General features: G+C 40.7%; 1 protein-coding gene across 1 annotated transcript in view; it reads right to left on the bottom strand.

Annotated features, from left to right (window-relative positions):
* The window catches only part of STYK1 (serine/threonine/tyrosine kinase 1), a 44827-nt gene that overhangs the window by 22720 nt on the left and 1305 nt on the right, over positions 1 to 20802 (bottom strand). The window contains exon 2 of the mRNA XM_029954421.1: positions 3675 to 3808. The gene's annotated coding sequence lies outside the window, so the exon portion shown is untranslated. The remainder of the gene's footprint in view (positions 1 to 3674; positions 3809 to 20802) is intronic.

The raw sequence follows: 20802 nt of genomic DNA, 5'->3' as shown, positions 1-20802 counted from the left end.
ATAACTTCTGGTCCCATTCCAGCAAGATATGGTTAACTGTTACACCGGCCTCCACCCTCAGCCTTGCCATCTGTGTATCAACACAAGTGGGTCTGTCAGCCATGTTTGTTTTACAAAGACAAGTGACCCACCCACCCAGATGGATGCCACACCGGGTAAGGGAGTTATTAATAGCTATGGGCTGTGGGGCAGAGGACTCAAAGACTTTGGGTGAGGAGGGTAAAACTTATGGAGGTAGCAGTCCCCAGACTGAGGCAGTCTCCCTTCTAGCTCATTCACCCTCTCTTTCCCTCCCCCTTCACCCTCGTCCTTGAGATGTGTAGCAAAACAAACAAAACAAAATAAAACAAAACACCATTTAATGGAATGCACATGTTAAGTTAGAAATGAGATTGAGAAGAATCGCTCAGATCTAGCTACAGGATCCCAAAATTACTTAATCTTTAACATTCTGAAAAGCAAGCTGTCCTTCTCATTTTCAGCTCCAATAAACATATGTTGAGCAACTATATTGTGCCAGGTATTACGCTAGACACTTTCACACAACAGGGAAGATGAGGTTCAAAAATATTAAATGTGGGGGGTACCTGGGTGGTTGAGTTGATTAAGTGTCCAACTTGGGCTCACGTCATGATCTCACAGTTCACAAGTTTGGCCTCACGTTGGGCTCTGTGCTGACAGCTCAGAGCCTGGAGCCCATTTAAGATTCTGTCTCTCTCTCTCTCTCTCTGCTCTTTCTCCACTCATATTCTGTCTCCATCTCTCTCAAAAATGAATAAACATTAAAACATTCAAAAAGATTCGATTCTAAGCCCAGCCTAAAAAACAGAAAAACCAAAAACAGACAAACAAAAATGCAAGTAAATGCTACAGCAAGGTGTCATGCCCGAGTCTTTTAATTACAAACCCACTATTCCTTAAACTACTTTACTGCACATCTGTGCTTGTCACTCACATGGAACGTCAAGAAGGAATTATGTCCGAATCCAAAAGAATCACAGAAACCACAATGCTGAAACCAAACTTCACCAAAAAATAACAAGAGAATATGGAAAGGACAGGCGAGGAGAACCTGTACATGTGTGCCCCAAGGTCTTATAGGGCCACAGACAATGACTGCATATCTGTCTTCAGAGTGTATCCAGAAAATAGAGAATCCGAAACGTTCCCCAGTACTCACTAGATTATGGAATCTTGAATCCTTTTCTTTGTTTGTTCATTTTCCTGGATTTGATCTCAATCCTAATTCTATCTTCTGCTTTTTAGGGGAAAGAGACTAGTTTCCAGGACTGGCGATCTCTCACTGTGAGTGCGAGGCTCAAGAAGAGGCTAGAACTCCCAGGAGATGGGGCACTGGCCTAAGAATAGGGAGGACCATGCAGTTCCCAAGGCTCCACCTTTCTCCTGAATCACACTTGTCAGAGGACAAAGGGAAAGGCACACTGAAGAGGCGAGCCTCTTTCAATCCAGAGAATCTGACCAGTATGGCTAACTTGCCTGCTGCCAGGTGAGTCTCCCAGGGTGTCTGAGGCAGAGAGAAGGGGAGGTTGCCCAGAAGGAATCCCTTGTCCTCCGGTTCCTCGCAAATGTTGAAGGACTGTGACTGTTCTGATCCTCCCCCTCCCCCACCTTCCTAGATACCAACAGCTTGAAATGTACTTTGAAACCATTAAAAAAGAGGCTCCCATGGTGCCTGGGAATCCTGACCTTATTTAAACAAAACAAAAGCCTTTTAACAATAAGACTTAGTGTTATCAGCTTTTCTTCCTTCTTATTTTTTGATATTTTATTTGTTTTTGAGAGTGCAAGCAGGGGACAGACGGAGAGAGGGGACAGAGTATCTGAAGTGGGCTCTGAGCTGATGTGGGCCGATGTGAGATCATGCCCTGAGTCGAAGTCAGATGCTCACTTGATTGAGCCTCCCAGGCGTCCCAGTCTTCCTTCTTACTTTAACCCATCTGCAGGAATTTCTAAAGCATGTGTTCTACACAGGAGAGATGAAGAAGCCGAATTTGTATCCTGCCACCTCCCAAAATATTAGCTTTGTAGAGGAGCACTGTGATTGCAGGACAGACTGCCCCCCCAACATCTAGGTAGCAACTGCAGTAACATTACACACTCCATCAGGTTTTTAATATGATCACAGAGATTAATTTGATTTCCTTGGAGGTGGTGTACAAATTCAAGACATTTTATTTTTATTGTAATTATCATTCTATTTTTCACATTCTCGATTCCAGAATTCTCCATCTACCACACGCAAACCTCAAAAGCCCAGAAATAATGTCTCTCAAATTAGACACTGCCTGCTGATTGTTTTCTCTTCCCGAGGTTACGAATCAACAATTTCCCCACCCCAGAAGAAGGGTTCTCCTTTTTTTTTTTTTTTACTTTTTAGTGTTTATTGATTTTTGAGAGAGAGAGACAGAGCATGAGTGAGGGAGGGACAGAGAAAGAGGGAGACACAGAATCTGAAGCAGGCTCCAGGCTCTGAGCTGACAGCAGAGAGCTGATGTGGGGCTCGAACCCACCAACCCAGAGCCAATGACCTGAATCGAAGTCAGTTGTTTAACTGACTGAGCCACCCAAGTGCCCAAATGAGGGCTCTCAATAAGGAAAAAGCCAAGGATGCACAACTACCACCCCCCTCTAGACACAGAATCACCTCGGATCCATCTTCGTCTCCTTTCTCTTACCTGATGGACACGCCAGAAGAGACGCCTCCCTGGGGCTTGTCTCAAACACTTCCTGCTACAGTTGTCAGTCACACTGTATTTCCAATTCATTTGCTATTCATTCTGCTGGACTTTTCATTCAGGAGCAGTGGGGGGACTTCTGGAACTCTAAAAGTCTTAGCAGTTTCCCCTAGAAGTGAGGAGTTCTACCCTGTTCTACCACTCTTCCAGTCTATTCTAGCACACTGCCCTCGGGCAGACAGGAGAGCCACACTGAAAAGGACAGAAGGAAGGCATTCTGGAAAAGATTGCGGGAACACACATACACACACACTCACACACAGGCACGTGCACACACTCTCTCATACTCTGATAAATGAGTCCCAGACCCAGGCAGGCAGAGAGACAATGAACAGGGGATTTCACAAGCAGGAAATCAGCTCAACTACCATTGACCTCAAGGCTGTGTCATACAGGGTGTATCCCTGTAAAGATTCTACACATAGAAGGTAATCCCAGGTATACAAGGACAAATGCATGGCAAGATGAAAAAGACGCCCCTGGGAACCTCATTCTGCACCGCAGGGAGCAAATAGCAGAGTCCCTCCTTAAGAGTGAGTTGGTGTGCCTCAGAGCTGAGCAGTCTGCAAGCTGGGAAAGACAGAATCAGCACTGGACTGGATCAGAGCTTTGTGGTTCTAGTTCTGGTTTGAGAGGGGATTCATCAAGCATCCAGAGGCACAACACCTGACCTTGCCATGCCCTCCCTTCCTAGTTTAGGGAGCAGGACACCTGTTTCTCTCCTGAGGGCAATGAAGAATGACAGAGAGCAGCAAGGCATGTGTCATGCCAGAAAAGGGGGCAGCACAACAGGCAAGTCCCCTCAACCAGTTATATGACCTTACTTTCAAATCCTGAAGGCCCATCAGACCTGCCTCTTTCTACCCAGATCATGGCAGGGCAGCCCCAGAATTTCACAAGCTTCATTCTTATACCTACCGTGCCTGTAATTTCCCATGGGACAGTGGTAAGAGAAGGAGATTTGGAGTCAGACTTCTAGTTGGGTCTCAGGTCCAACATTCATCATGACTGTGTATAAGTCATTCTAGCTTTCTGAGCCTCTGTTTTTCCACCTGTAAGTAGAGACAATAACATCTCTCTCCTGAGGCTGTTGAAAATTCTACAAGATAATTTAGGTAAAATACCTAGCGCAGTGCTGGGCCTATTACTTACATCAATATGTAGTAGTCTCTCCCTTCCTCCCTCACTGCTTCACATGTCTCCCGAGGTTGGGAGGTAGTCACATAGCTGTACCAACCAAGTAAGGGTATATAACTCCAAATAACAAAACAAAACACCTATTGTCAAGATATTTATAGCATTTGTAGATCTAACTATACGTAGTCCCATGTGTGAAGAGGAAGTTAAAGTAACCGTAAAGGAATGTGGGTTTTTCAACCTCATACAGGAACTAGGTATGATTTGAGAGTCTGAGTATTACCCCGCGAAGCAGTCTCTGAATTTGACCCCAACCATGTTGAGGAAGGGAGATTTAAACAAGATGGATCAAAGACTATCATGCTGTAAACTAAGGTATAAAACAGATAGAATGCTAGATAGTGATATATTATTACTTAATTAACTCACCTTCTGTCCTTAACTCTCTCAACTCCTTCTAGCTGGTTTCATTGACACTACCTATCTGCCGGCTAAATTTTTACCCAGACTTGGAGGCACTAAGGAGATCAATAGTCTCAGCTCCTTCTCCCTGTTCTTCTTATCGTGCTCCTCAGTATGAGAAGACAGAAGGTCGTTCATTTCTCAGATGGTTGTCCAGTTGTTTGTGCTTAGTGCCCAAGCACTCTCGAATCTGGAGTCTTATCCTGAATGTCTCACAGGTGGATAGGCCCTCACTGTCCTCTCTGCCTAAATCAATCCTCTTTCATGAGATAAGAACTACACACTATAGTCTGGTACTAAGGTCCTACTACAAATGGCAAGGCCTCCCCTGACGGCCTTCTGCCTGAATAATAGCCATCACCCTATCCATACTCTACTTCATGCCCACCCACATGCCCTAGATCTCTTGCCCCTACTGTTCTGCTTGCCACACTATAAACCCAAGTTGCTATTCTTGCCTACATTTGCGTCTATCACCGAATTGTCCACCTCTACCTAGAATTTACCTCCAAAACCTAGTTAGTTTATCTCAAATCATTCACTCAGAGAAGTGGCCCAGTGGATACAAGCAGAAGAGATATCACTTATGGTCCTAAAAAGAATAGTTTAAGGCAGTAGCAGAGCCAGAGAAGTGATGGTTCAGGGAATAAACAGAAAAAGAGGATGGGGAGAAAGTTTAGGTAACTTTTCTAAGATGTGTGAGTAAGCTGAGAAGTTCAAGAAGTGCTTGTACGGTTGGTTTTTTTTTTTTTTTTAGAAACATAGGGCTCCAGCAAGATGAGGAAGAGAACTAGTGACGTCCCAACATGCAATAATCTCTCATTACAAAAACAAAAACAAAATTTGAGGCAAGGGGCATGTTCTAGGCCTGAATATGTTACTAAGCCTAAAACACACACTAACCTCCAGAGACACAAAAATAGAGACTAAGATTAATAAAGCACACAAATATCCCAGAAATAAATTACATAGTTAGGAATTTAATATAAAGAAGTCAGCATGAAACAAAACAAGCAGATTGTCAAACCTGGCCACACATTAGCATCTTGTAGGGAGCTTTCTAAAAGGTACCCATGTGGGGTTCCCCCCAACACCATAGAAGAGATTACGATGTTTATGAATCCCATAATTACGATTTCACTTATCAGCACTGAAAAAAGGGACTACTTCTCAAGAGTTACTAAATTATAGCCAGCTTGAGAACTACTGTGACTGATTATCATTATGTGTATTATGCATAATATGCATATTATGGTTAGTCACCTAGCAATAATAATTTAAATCTTTGCTTCATTCCTGTGCAAAAATAAATTTTAATAAGACAAATTATTACATATTTTAAGAAACAAAAACTAACATTGTAAGTTATATTGGATTGGTGAGAACTTGGTAAGTTTGAGAGAAGATTCCTGTACAAATCTAAGTCTCAATAACATACCAACTCACATTAGTCAGAATGGCTAAAATTATCAACTCAGACAATAACAGATGTTGGCAAGGATGCAGAGAAAGGGGAGCCTTTTGCACTGCTGATGGGAATGCAAACCGGGGCAGCTACTCTACAAAACAGTATGGAACTTCCTCAAACAATTAAGAATAGAACTACCCCACGACCCAGCAATTGCATTGGAAGGTATTTATCCAAGGATACAGATGTGCTGTTTTGAAGGGACACATGCACTCCAATGTTTATAGCAACATTATTAACAATAGCCAAAGTATGGAAAGAGCTCAAATATCAATCAACAGATGAAGATGTGTGTGTGTGTGTGTGTGTGTGTGTACATACACAATGGAGTATTAGTCAGCAATCAAAAAGAATTAAATCTTACCACTTGCAAAAACATGGATGGATTCACTCATATGTGGAATTTTAAATACAAAACACATGAACATAGGGAAAGGAAAGCAAGCATAATATAAAGACAGGGAGGGGGCAAAACATAAGAGACTCAAATATTTTAAATATAGAGAGCAAACTGATGGTTGTTAAAGGGGATGTGGATGGGGGGATGGCTAAATGGGCAAGGGACCCAGCCCATTGTTGGGGTGACCACTGGGTGTTATATATGTAGGGGATAAATCACTGGAATCTACTCCTGAAAGCATTATTGCACTATATGCTAACTAATTTGAATGTAAATTTAAAAATAAATAACAAAAGATGAAATTTAAAAAATACAAATTTATAAGGCAAAAGAAAAAAAAGAGAAGAATCCTTCCAATAGAAAAAAAATCACAAAGAAATAATCAACAAATCAATGAATAAAAACAGATATTCTATATAACTTAGTAAGTATAGTAAGAAACTTACTAGGATGACAATAAATAAATGTCATGAAAATTGAAAACCATGGAGCACCTGAGTGGCTGAGTCTGTTTAGCATCCGACTCTCTTCATTTTGATTCAAGTCATGATCCCAGGGTCGTGGGATCGAGCTTCATGTCAGCCTCTAAACTGAGAGTGGAGCTGCTTGGGATTCTCCTCTGCCCCCTTCCCCTGCTCATACTCTCTCTCTCTCTCTCTCAAAAAAAAAATAAAACAGTGAAAATCAAAAGAAAACCAATACATCACATCAAACTGTTTAACAAATATGGAAGTGTTATGTAAGATTTAAAATGTTTAATTTAACTAGTAATTAAAAATATACATTCAAGTAAAAACAAGATGTAAGTTTTTTTGTGTTTGCATTTAAGAAAAAAATGATTGAGAATTCTGATGTCCTGAAGAACCCTATTTTAAAAAGCCCACTCTTACACATTAACAGGAAATCTGATGTTCTACATTAGGGAAATGAATTTGGCAATATGTAAGAAAAGAGCCTCAATGATGCTCATAATTTTGACCCAGCAATTTCTCTTTTAGGACTCAATTATAAAAAGATTTTTTAAGAGATATTTTTTTAAGTATGTCTACACCCAACATGAGGCTCAAAATCACAACCCTGAGATTACAAGTTATAGACTCCACTGACTGAGCCAGCCGCGCACCCCGTTAAAGGATTTTTTTTAATGGAACATGTTTCTGAACATGCAAAAAAAATCATTTTATTTAATAATAATAATAAACTACTATTATTTTCTTTTTAATGTTTTTTAAATTTATTTTTGAGAGACAGAGAGAGTGCATGCAGGGGAGGGTCAGAGAGAGAGGAAAACACAGAATCTGAAGCAGGCTCCAGGCTCTGAGCTAGCTGTCAGCACAGAGCCCGATGCGGGGCTTGAACCCACGCACCGTGAGATCATGACCTGAGCTGAAGCCAGTCGCTCAACCGACTGAGCCACGCAGGCGCCCTATTTATTTATTTTTAAAGCAGAAAAAAATGTTTGCTTCAAAATAATTCCAGCTCTTAAGTAAGGTTGACCATGTGTTAAAAATTGTTAAATTTGGGTTATTAATACACAGGTAGTCATCCTACCATCCTACTATTTTTTCTGTTTTTGTATATATTCACAACTTTCTATAATAAAAAAATTAAAAGTAGAAATAAACTTAAATTTTCATGAGGAAGACATGATGAGTAATTTTATGTGTCAATTTGGCTAGGCCATGGTACCAAGATAATTGATCAAAAGATATTCTAGATATTTCTGTGAAGGGATTTTTAAAATGAGATTAACATTTAAGTCAGGGAACTTTGAGTAAAGCAGATTACCCTCCATAAAGTGGGTATGGCCCATCTAATCAGTTAAAGGTCTGAATAGAAAAGGACTGAGCTACCCAGAAGGAGAGGAAATTCTGCCAGCACACCACCTTTGGACTTGAAATGCATCATTTCGCTGGATCTGCAACCTGCTGGTCAACCTTGAAGACTTTGGACTTCCCAACTATCCACAGATACTGTATTTTTTTTAATGTTTATTTATTTTGAAAGAGAGAGACAGCGAACAAACACTGGAGGGACGGAAAGAGAGAATCCCAAGCAGGCTCCATGCTGTCAGCACAGAGCCCAATGAAGGGCTCAATCTCACGAACTGTGAGATCATGACCTGAGCTGAAATCAAGAGTTGGACACTTAACCAACTAAGCCACCCAGGCTCAGATATATTCTTTAAGCTAAATCTCGATAGATAGATACATATATGCACATATACATACCTACACATACATACATACATACATAGACAGACACACGAACATCCTGTTGGTTCTGTTTTTCTGGAAAACTCTAACTAATACAAAAAGGATGCCAAATCTTTATACAGATATATAATAGAATAAATATATCAATTTTGTGTTCATGGAAGTTTTTAATAAATGGATTTTTCTTATATTAATAGGTAAAGTGATATAAGCAGATTTAAAATTCATCAGGATCTAGTTTAATACAGTTCTAAACTGGCAGCCAGATTTTAACATTATCTCTGTCTCTCTCCCTTTCTGTCTCTGTCATTTTGGACAAATTTCATCACGTCCCTGGGTTTTAATTACTAATCCACAAAGTAACAGATCAGAATCCTTGAACTGCTGAACCAGACGTTGTGGCAAGACAAATAAGATAAAACATATGACAAGACTTTTAAAGTTTTAGAGTAAAAGAAATTAATGGATTTCAGGAATCCAGGGTAGTATTATCATGTTCTCTCCCTCTCCCCTGCCCCCCTACTCCCCTCTCTTCTGAAATACCTCCCTGCCCACAGTTAAAGCATTTCTATAGTAAGTGATTTGGAGGTCTGTTAAGCTGTGGTTAAGGCTTTGGTATTTCAGAGAATGTCAAGCCAGTTCTACTTACTCATTGCTCTGTCATTTGCTAATCATACTTTTCCCCCTCTCATACATCAATACAGTGATTTTTAGGAAGACAGAGATTAATGCAGATATGAGATGCACTTTGGAGAATAATCTGAGATCGAATGAACTTTAAATAATACGATTTCTATACTAACATGGACTCCAGTCTAATGAGACCCTGGCATTGACCTCCACTTTGGCTGCAGCTATTTTCTTCCCTGGAACTGGTTATATTTTCCTCACCCAGATTATTTCTCAGGGAAAGTTCTAGGGGAGATGTAAAATAAAAGAAAGAATCCTCTCCCAATACAGGCAAAGGAGACATGAGATCTCAGTTATGACCCTGGATCAGGACCATCTTGTGTGTGATCTTAAGCAAGCAAATTAACATCTTTTTGTCAGAGGTTTGTATGTAAAACGTCATGAAATACATAGAGTAAAACTACAAGAGAATTCAGAAGTGCAAAACCAGAGGAAAGGTCAATGACAGAGTTCTCTATTTTGTAATCATTTCTACCATTCCCTCAAAATGTAACATAGTCCTCTTTGCTATATGCTGGCAGAAAGAGTGAGATTCAAGAAAAGTCAAGAATAGGAAGTGCATCTTAGAACAACGCAGAAAGCAATTTAAAACAAAGGGATGTGGTAAAAAGAATGAAATCTTGCCATTTGCAATGACGTGGATGGAGCTAGCTGTATCATGCTACGCGAAACAAATCAGAGAAAGACAGATGCCGTATGATTTCACTAATATGTAGAGTTTAAGAAACAAAACAAATGAACGTATGGGAGGAAAAGAGAGAGAAAGAGAGACTGTAAGAGACTCTTAAAGAGAGAACAAACTGAGGGTTAATGGAGGGAGGTGGGAGGGGGATGGGCTAGATGGGTGATGGGTGTTAGGGAGGGCTCTTGTTCTGATGAGCACTGGACGTTGTACATAAGTGATGAACCACTGTATTCTACTCCTAAAGCCAACACTGCATGTATGTTAACTAACTACAATTAAATAAAAACGTTTAAAATAAATTAATTAATCAATTAATAAATTAAACAAAGGGATGTGAATATTGCTAGAAACACCTGCCACTGACCCAGCTTCTTGATTTGTCCTGGGAATAAAAAAGTGGCAGTTACATGAACTTAAAGATGTTTGTTTCATCTTTTTGTTGTTGTTGTTAAATGTTTATTTATTTATTTTTGAGAGAGAGAGTGCACAAGCAGGAGAGGGACAGAGAGAGACAGAGAGAGAATATACCAGGCGGGTTCCACCCTTTCAGCCCAGAGGCCAATGGGGGGCTCGACCTCGCAAACCATGAGACCATGACCTGAGCCAAAATCAAGAATCAGATGCTTTACTGACTGAGCCACCCAGGTGACCCTGTTTGATCTAATTTTGGATTGAAAGATGAAACAAGATCCCAGTAGAGACAGGACAGAAGAACAAATCTTAAGTTTATTGTCTAAAACCAGAGGAAACCCCTCAAAATTTGTGTCTAATATTTATTTAACCTGAACAAAACATGTATTCAGTACTTTTCACCATCCCTTGCTCTGATTCCCTCCTCCATATGTCTCTCCTAACACAGCTTTAGATCTTTTCCAAGGTCAGGAAAGGTTAAATATAGACATTGTAACTTGGATCCATATTATCTCTCTTCGTTTCCCACTACACCCTGTTTCTTTCCATGACTCAACCTAGAGCAGAGTTTAGACAATAAACCAAGTGAAGCTATCTGCTTTGGACCCTGCCCTGCTCTGTTCTTCCTTAACCGTCACTTACAGCTTCCTTGATACTGTTTTTTGCTCCCCACTACAGCCTAGTACATTTTACAGCATATAATTACAATAACAAGCATGACCTCAGGGGCACAGAGAGGTAAAGTAACTTGTTCTGGATCATGCAGCTAGTAACAGGGATTTGGAACGCCCAGGTCATGTGGCTTTAGAATCAATTTTCTTACATTATATCATTTACCTAACAGATTCTTGAAAATCTTTTTCTTTTCTTTTCTTTTTTCTATTCTTTTCTTTTTTTGTTTGTTTTGTTTTGTTGTGATATTAGACTTGCCTTCAATATTGCTTTCTTTTTGACTAAGATATGATTCACATACCAGAGAACTCACTCTTTTTAAAAAATAATTTTATTTTTTGAGAGACAGAAAGACAAGTGTGAACAGGAGGAGGGGCATAGAGAGAGGCAGACACAGAATCCTAAGCAGGCTCCAGCCTCCGATCTGTCAGCACAGAGCCCAATATGGGGCTCGAACTCACAAACCATGAGATCATGACCTGAGCCAAAGTTGGACGCATAACTGACTGAGCCACCCAGGCACCCCGAAAACTCACTCTTTTTAAAGTGTATAATCAGTGGTTTTTAAGTCACAAAATTGCCATCTAATTTTAGAATATTTTCATCATCCCCCCGCAAGAAATCTGTACCAATAGTAGTCACTCCCCAATGCCCACTCTCCCCAACCCCTGGCAATCACTAACCTATTCTCTCTCGATGGATTTGCCTACTTTGAACATTTCTTATGAATCGAATCATACAATCTGTAGCTTTATGTCTCATTTCTTTCACTTAGCCTCATCTAAGGACCTAAGGACCTCATCTAAGGTCATCCATTGTATTTATCAGGATTCTCTAGAGAAATGGAACCAATGAGATAGAAAGATGTAGATATATAGATATAGATACATAGATAAGCAAATATATAAGAGGAGATTTATTATAGGAATTAGCTCATGAGATTACAGAGGCCAAGAAGTTCCTTCAACCTGCTGTCTGTAAGCTGGAAAGTCAGGAAAGCTGGTAGGACGATTCAGAGTGAGGCTGAAGAGCTGAGAGCAGGGGACCATGGGTGTGAGTCCTAGGGCCCGAAGGCCGGCAGCCAGGAGCTCTGATGGTGGAGGGCAGGAGAAGATGGGTATGCCATCTCAAGAGAGAGAAAATTCACCCTTCCTCCACCTTTTTGTTCTCCTCAAGCCCTCAGCAGGTTGGAAGATGCCCACCCACACTGGTGAGGGCAGATCTTCTTTACTCAGGCCACTGATTGAAATGCTAATCTTTTCTAGAAGCATCCTCACAGAGACACCCAGAAATCCTGGTTCCCCATCATCTGGGCATTCCTCAGACCTGTCAGATTGACACATAAAATTAACCATCACATCTATGTTGTAGCATAAATCAGTACTTCATTCATTTTTGTGGCTGAATAATGATTACTAGTTCTTACATTTAAATATTTGACCCATTTTTAGTTAATTTCTGCATATGTTATAAAGTAGGCATTCAATTTCATTCTTTTGCATGTGACTATCCAGTGTGTCTCCACAATGAATTGTGTCGGCACTGTATAGAAAATCAAATGGCCATACAGATGAGTTTATTTCAGGACCCTCAGTTCTGTTCCATTGGTCTACATGCCTATCTTTATGCCAACAGTACACAGACTTAATTACTTAGTTTAAAAACTTAGTGAGTTTTTAGGGGTGCCTGGGTGGCTCAGTCAGTTAAACATCTGACTTAGGCTCAAGTCATGATCTCACAGTTTGCAAGCTCAAGCCCCGCATCAGACTCTGTGCTGACAGCTCAGAGCCTGGAGTGTGTTTTGGACTCTGTGTGTGTGCGTCTCTCTCTGCCCCTCCCTGTTCATGCTCTGTCTCTCAAAAATAAATAAATTTTAAAAAACAGAAAAATAAAAACAGTGAGTTTTTAAATCATTAGACATGAGTCATCCATCTTCATTCTCTTTTTGATTGTTTGGGATATTTTAAAAGACCCTTATGTTACGATGTGCATTTTGGAATCAGCTTGTCCATTTCTGTAAACAAGGCCATCTGAAATTTGAGTAGAGATGACATTGACTGTACAGATCAATTGAGGGGGTACTGCCAACTTAACAATATTATGTCTTCTTAGATTCTCTTTAATTTTTTTTGATGATATTTGGTAGTTTTCAGGGTGCAAGGCTCACTGGGTTTTGATGATAACATTTACAGTTCCATGGCCTCTAAAGGTTAAACCAGAATTTGTGTATGATTTGGCAATGCCACAGAATGCTCTGTCTCTGAAAAATGCTCTGTTCTAGAATGGCTTGGACAGTACATGCTTCCCAGAGGCTGGCCAGACATGCTATCTACATGTAGTACCATAGCATACTAAAAGGCCACTTCTGATCCTTCTCATGTTTGGATAAAGGCACACACTATAGAGCACCACATTTTTTTAGTTCTTAGCATCAGCACCCAGTTTATCTTCTTGGATGGGCCTGAGTTCATCTGATTCTTTTTAATTTTTTATGTCTTTATTTTTATTTTGAGAGACAGATACAGAGACTGAGTGGGGGAGGGGCAGAGAGAGAGGGAGACACAGAATCTGAAGCAGGCTCCAGGCTCTGAGCTGTCAGCACAGAGCCTGACGCGGGGCTTGAACCCACAGACTGGGAGATCATGACCTGAGCCAAAGTTCGACACCTAACTGACTGAGCCACCCAGGTGCCCCTGAGTTCATCTAATTTTAAAAAAAAATTTTTTTATGTTTTTTATTTATTTTTGAGAGACAGGGAGAGAGAGACAGAGAGAGCAGAGAAGGGACAGAGAGAGCAGAGGAGGGACAGAGAGAGAGGCAGGCACAGAATCTGAAGCAAGCTCTAGGCTCTGAGCTAGCTGTCAGCACAGAGCCCGATGCAGGGCTCGAACCAATGAACCGTGAGATCATGACCTGAGCCAAAGCCGGAGCCTTAACTGACTGAGCCACCCAGGCGCCCCTCATCTGAGTTTTTATGTTGCCATGAATTTGGTGGGAATAGAAATGGTACCTAGAGTCACATCTCTAAATTCCTATCCACATAAATGCTTCTGTATTTATGGAGAACACTGCTCCTGGGCACCCAAAATACTATTGATTGAGGCTTAAATGAAAGCTACAAAGGAGCAGCCCCCAATACCACTATTAAATCCCATAACTCAGATGTAAAACTTATAAGGACTTCCACCTAGCACAGAGAGTTCTAGCCCAGGGTTCAATAAATCCTTTTTGTGAATGACTTATCTCACACACTATCTGAGTATCTATAAACCCACAATGTATGACCTTGCCTATACTATCAAATATTTTATTGCACATCTGTTTGTAGATAACATAAGCCCATACTTTCATTTTTAAATCAGCTTGCCTAACATTCCATGTTAACTCAGTGGTTTAAAAATAATCAATTTCAATATTGATCAAAGAACCCAAGAAGAGCAGACTTGGAAAGGTAAGTGTGGTGGGGCTGGAGAAGTGGTGCCTTACAGATAATTATAAAATCACATTTGGCTTATTAATATTTCTGTTTTCCCAATTCTACAGAATTGGTATATTCCTCAAAGTTATCTTCATTTTTTAAATTTATTTATTTAAGTTTACTTCTTTATTTTGAGAGGGAGGGAAAACACAGTGGGGGAGGGACAGAGAGAGAAATGGAGAGAGAATCCCAAGCAGGCTCCATGCTGCCTCTGCAGAGCCTGACCCAAGGCTCAGACTCACAAACCATGAGATCGTGACCTGAGTCAAAATCGAGTCCGATGCTTAACCAACTGAGTCACCCAGGTGCCCCATCTTCATTTTGTTTTTCATTTTAATGTTTATTTTTGACAGAGAAATAGAGTGGAGTTGGGGAGGGGCAAAAAGAGAAGGAGACACAGAATCTGAAACAGGCTCTAGGCTCCAAGCTGACAGCACAGAGCCTGACCCGAGGCTCAAACTCAAGAACCACAAGGTCATGACCTGAGCCAAAATCAAACACTTAACCAACTGAGCCCCACAAACAACCCATCTTCATTTTTATAATAGAAAACCAGTTCCGAATACTCCATGGCTATCTTAACAACTTCGTTATGTGGGAACTGAGGTCTGAGTGAAAAGGTGACTCACCTAGGGTCAGAAGATCAACCAAGAGACCTAATAGGATATGAAACCTCTTGATCATGAATCCATAATTAGCCTATCCTAAAAGTGGAATGTGGGTAAGGACAAGGACAAGGAGTGAAATCAAGGTCACCTGGTGATAGCAGAGATGTTTGGGCTTCAAGGAGGGATGCAGATACAAGTTCAACTCTCAATATCAAAAAGCCATTCCATCCCCATGGTGTAAATGAAGTAACCACTACTGTTTCTTCTGGGCCAACACAGCCACGCTGGCTATTAGAAGCAACAATAAAAACAGCACTCCTGCCTTTCATCACTTATTCTGCCCAACAAGCACACTATGAAATGCAACATGTGCTTCACAAATGCTACAGAATCCTAGACAGCCATAACAGCCCTTTGAAATCAACAACAAAAATCCCCTCACCTCCATAACTTATGGATGGGGAAATTCAGGCATAGATTGAAGATCTTCCAACAGCTAGTTAGCACTTAGGCTAAGACTACTATTGTGTGTCTTCAGTCTCCACCTGGTGCACTCTCCCTGCAATTTTCCACCATTCGTAAGGCTGACTGGATATTTGATCCCTTAGTTTCAGTTGAGTTTTGGAGGGATGAGCATAAGGAAAAACATGTTAGTTTGTAGAATTCATAATGTGCATATCCTTGCATCGTTTCTTCTGCCTGCCAGGTCTTTGGGCTTTTTATGTATCTGGACGAGCCTCTGGAAGTCTCCACCCCATACATGCCCCAAGATTGAAGACTAGAGACTTCACATTCCGGTTGTGCTTTCATTGTTGGAACTTCTGGGCTTTACGAATATTCTAGCAGATACTCTGTTTCTTTCTTCTTCCTCTGCCATAACTCATTTTGACTCATACTTAATGATCAGCCCCCAGGAACACTAACAGAATCAGGCATGGAGACCTACGAGGAAAGACCAGAGAGGTAGAAGGCAGGACAGCTAGAGACCAGACTGGCTGGATTTGTGGAATCTGATTATGAATCTGATGGAAAACAAGGTAATGGAGGTAAATATTGAGCATTCTCTTACCCTTCCTCCTCCTTCCTTGAACCAGAAGCAAGCCTGTCCCTTCTACTACTCATATAAATAAGTCCTTTCCTGCTGCTTTAGCCTCTAACTGTTCAGAAGGAGCACTAAATTGAGGCCTGGACTGAGCACTTCAGCAAACCAGCCCCATCTGACTTAAGAGGGACTTTGGAGAAACTGACCCAAAGGACACAAACTGGGGATGGCTTTGGTAGCTGAGTGCTGTCAGAAAAGAAAAGCTTCAGATCAATGTCTCAGAATTCCAAATTATTGTCTTTGGCACATGGTTTTCATCATTGAGTTGACAGCATAATATGAATACAAAATAAATGGTGTCTCCTGGAGTTGTTCAACACAAAACTCTGCACTTACTCAACAAAACAGTACATTTGGCTAAATCATTCAAAACCAATGATACAAAAGCTAATAATTTGGAATCTTTCTCTAGAAAGCTAATTGGCTTAAAAAATGAGTATGTTACTGAGATTTACCTATGCCCATAATGCACAGTTCGAAACATACCTTCCTTCACTTTTAGCATCTGCTAGAATTTGTTCTTAGTAGAATTCTAACATAGCCTAGAATTGTATACATGTAATAATTTTAGTTTAGATCAGCATTCTAGAAATAGCAGCATATTCTATATGTTTTGTTATCTGCCGACATTAAAAACCACTGCTGTATACATATGTACAGATGAAGCAGTTTACTATGCTGAGGCTATAACGGAAGGAAAATAAAAACAGGTTTCCTTTTCATTTATAACCCTTGCCAGTAATTCAGTTCATAAAAATCTTAAAAGTGCAGATTTGAAACACACAATCACTGTGTTCAAGTTGATTTGATCATGGCCATTACTGAGAATCGGCTTTACTGATTGATGGCTGGCCACCGCAAGAAAGATCATAATTATAACTGAGGAAACTGATTGAGTTGTGCGTGGAGACGATGCTTAGAAGTTGGGCCATGACAGAGACTGATGAGGGTTAAAGGAGGCATGAGCATCAGGAGATCCTTCTGTTCCCTGAAAACTCACTCTTAGGAAGTAGCATTCACGACATGAGACAGCTGGAATCTACACACCCAACTCAGGTGGCCTTGTAGGCAGGAGAAAAGCAGTGCAGGCCACCTGCGCTGAGGGGTAAGAGCTCAGGAAAGGAGGCTGATGTCAAGGGAGGGATAGAAACCCCTTCACCTTATCCCCAGTTTCCTTTCTTGCGCAGAGGTGACCATCTCCCATTTGAACCTATCCCCACATTATTACTCTGCATAGGAAAACTCAGAGAAATTGTGAGAAATTAAAAAATAAAAGATTCACTTTGTTTTAAGCCTAGAAGAATTCCTGGAGGTTTACCAGTCTAGCTCAACTCTTCATTTGTTAAGAGAGGAAATTAATAATAATAATAATAATAATAATAATAATAAAATAATGAAGGACATGGAAGTAAGTGCATTGTTCTTGGCTCACAAAACGAGTGCAAGAGCTTAAGCCAGATTTCAGGTCTCTGGACTCAGGACAGGACGCTTTCCACCATACACGGAGGTCTGCACAAGCGGCTACTGTTTTTTCATATGTGTGGACTCATTCCCTTCTACTTTCATTTTCCCCAGTTAGAAAATGTGTCCAAAAGATGATATGCTAATAGAGAGTGTTGAATACCCAACCTGCTGACTCAGTGCTTAATTGGTTTGCTTATTATTATGTTTCTTCCCAACCGAATGGTAGTTTCCTTGAGGGTGTGGCAATTTCCTTCCTTAGGTCCTTCATTAGTACAACCAGAAGTAGCCACACGTAAAGTCAGGGGTGTGGTGGGGAACTGAGACAGGGTAAACCTCCACTGGGGGAAGGACAAGAAGGAAGTGAGAGAGACACCTTCATAGCAACAAGAATTTAAGGCCTTCGGCGACTTTCTTCATTGCTGTAACCCTCCCGCCTAAACCAGTGTCTGGCACATATCAAAGTTCATACGCATGCTCAAGAAACAAATAGCGAACTTCACCTATAAAAATAACATTGGATCTGAAAGAAATTATTTTTAAGTTTATTTATTTTTATTTTGAGAAACCGAGAGAGAAAGAGCAGGGAAGGGGCAGAGAAAAAGGGAGAGAAAGAATCCCAAGCAGGATCTGCACGGTTAGAGCAGAGCCCAATGAGGGGCTTGAACCCACAAACTGTGAGATCATAACCTGAGCCAAAACCAAGTGTTGGATGCTTAATCGACTGAGCCACCCACACACCCCCAGGAAAGAATATTTATAGAAAAATAACCTATACAAATTAATTGGGTATAAACAATTAAAATGTAAGGCTAAAAGTACAAACACAATGATGGGCACTTGTTTTTAATAGTGTTCAATAGGAGGTATCAGGTTTCTGCTCAACGGGAACACAATTTTAGCTCTATCACTAGACAGAATGTTGGTTTTCTTTTATAAAAGGGATATAAAGTTCCTTGCTACACATAGCAAGCAAAACACTGATCCCTCACAGTGAAAATAGGACAATAAACCCAATTAGGAAAACCCAGTTATTGAAAGCTCAGTGTGCCGGACAGATGGTGGTCCCTCAAAGCCATCTATGTCAAATCTCCAGAATTACGTTAGTTTCTTTTTTCAATTTTGCTAATATTTATTTATTTTTGAGAGACAGACAGAAAGTGAGTGGGGGAAGGGCAGAGAGAGAGGGAGACACAGAAGCTGAAACAGGCTCCAAGCTGTCAGCACAGAGCCCAACACAGGGCTCAAACTCAGGAATGGCGAGATCATGACCTAGTCTGAAGTCTGATGCTTAACCGACTGAGCCACCCAGGCGCCCCGAATATGTTAGTTTTTAATAGTGTTGAAATAGCAGAAGGAAATTAAGATTGCAGATGGAATTAACCACCTGACCTTAAAATGAGATTATTCTAGATTATCCCATGATTCTGATCTAATAATAAAGACCCTGACTATGGAAGAAAAGGGCACAAGTGTCACTGCCAGAAAATGAACTGTGAGAAAAACATGACATGGCTTTGAAGACAGGAGGAGAGTCATGAGCCAAGGAATGCAAGCAGTCTCTAGAAGCTGAAAAAAGGCAAGGAAAGGGAGTCTCCCCCAGAGCCTGCACAAGGCATGCAGGCCTGTCTACCCATTTTGTACTTCTGACTTCCAGAACTGTAAGATAAAAATCTTGTCCTGGTTTAAGCCACCAAATGTGGCGTGATTTGTTACAGCAACAATAGGAAACTAACAAACCCAGTTTAAAACAGAACTGGAGAATCACAAAACTCCCTGTGTGACACTCAACTAAGTCTGAGTATGTACATTATTCAAGAACAAAGAACTGCCACAGGTTGAAGTGTGCCACTCCAAAGTTCATACATTGAAGTTCTAGCTTCCAGTCCTGCAGATTGTGACCTTACTTGGAAATAGTCTTTATAGAGGTAATTGAGCCATAAAAGGAGGTCATTAAAGGGGGCACTAATCCAATATGAGTGATGTCCTTTAAAAAGGAAGACATTTGGAGACATCTGGGTGGCTCAGTTGGTTGAGTGTTGGACTCTTAGTTTTGCTCAGGTCATGATCTCATGGTTTGTGAGTTCAAGCCCCACCTCGAACTCTCCACGAACAGCACAGAGCCTGCTTGGGATTGTCTCTCTTCCTCTTTTTCTCTCAAAAGGTGGCTTGGAACCTACTCATGACTCTGTTTCTCTGTCTTCCTCTCTCTGCCCTTCCCCCACTTGAAATCCCACACAAGTGCTCTCTCTCAAAATAAATAAACATTATAAATACATAAATACATAAATAAAAAGGGGGGATTTTTAAGACAGACTCATATGCAGGAAGAATGCCGTACCAACATTAAGACAGCCATCTACAAGCCAAAGAAAGGGGCCTAGAACAGATCCTTCCCTCCCAGCGCTCAGAAAGAAGCAATGTGGCCAACACATTGATTTTAGACTTCTAGCCTCCAGAACTGTGAGACAATACATTTCTGTTGAGTAAGTCACTCAGTTTGTGACCCTTTGTTAGAGCAGACCTAGCAAGCTAATAGTGATGAAGACACTGAGGAAAGACTATAAGATTTTCATGAAGCAACACAGGTGGTCCTATTGCATTTTGCTTTATTATGCTTCACAGATATTGCATTTTGGGAGTTGTTTTTTGTTTGTTTGTTTGTTGTCTATTTTTTTTTATTTACAAATGGCAGATTGGTGGCAACTTTGCATTTTTTTTCAACAGCATTTGCTCACTTCATGTCTCTGGGTCACATTTTGGCTAGTCTCACAATATGTCAAACTTTTTTAATTTTTATTGTATTTGTATAGTGGTCTGCATTCAGGGATTACGACTCTCTGAAAGCTCAGATGATGGCTAACCTTTTTTAGAAATAAGAGTATTTTGAGGGCCTTGGGGTGGCTCAGTCAGTTAAGCGTCAGACTTCAGCTCAGGTCATGATCTCATGGTTTGTGAATTTGAGCCCTATGTCGGGCTCTGTGCTGACAGCCCAGAGCCTGGAGCCTGCTTCAGATTCTGTGTCTCCCTCTCTTGCTGCCCCTTCCCTGCTCACACTCCTGTCTCTATCTCTCAAAAATAAATAAACATTAAAAAGTTTAAATAAAAAAGAATGAGAAGTATTTTTAATTAAGGTATGCACATTGTTTTTGTAGACATAATGCTATTGCACACTTAATGAACTAAGTATAGAGTAAACATAACTTTTGTTTGCACTGGAAAACCAAAAATTTCATCTGACTCACTTCACTGCAAT

This window comes from Suricata suricatta, chromosome 10 (assembly GCF_006229205.1).
Source record: "Suricata suricatta isolate VVHF042 chromosome 10, meerkat_22Aug2017_6uvM2_HiC, whole genome shotgun sequence".
In the NCBI taxonomy this organism is placed as follows: Eukaryota; Metazoa; Chordata; class Mammalia; order Carnivora; family Herpestidae; genus Suricata; species Suricata suricatta.
This window is presented reverse-complemented; position numbering and strand designations above follow the sequence as displayed.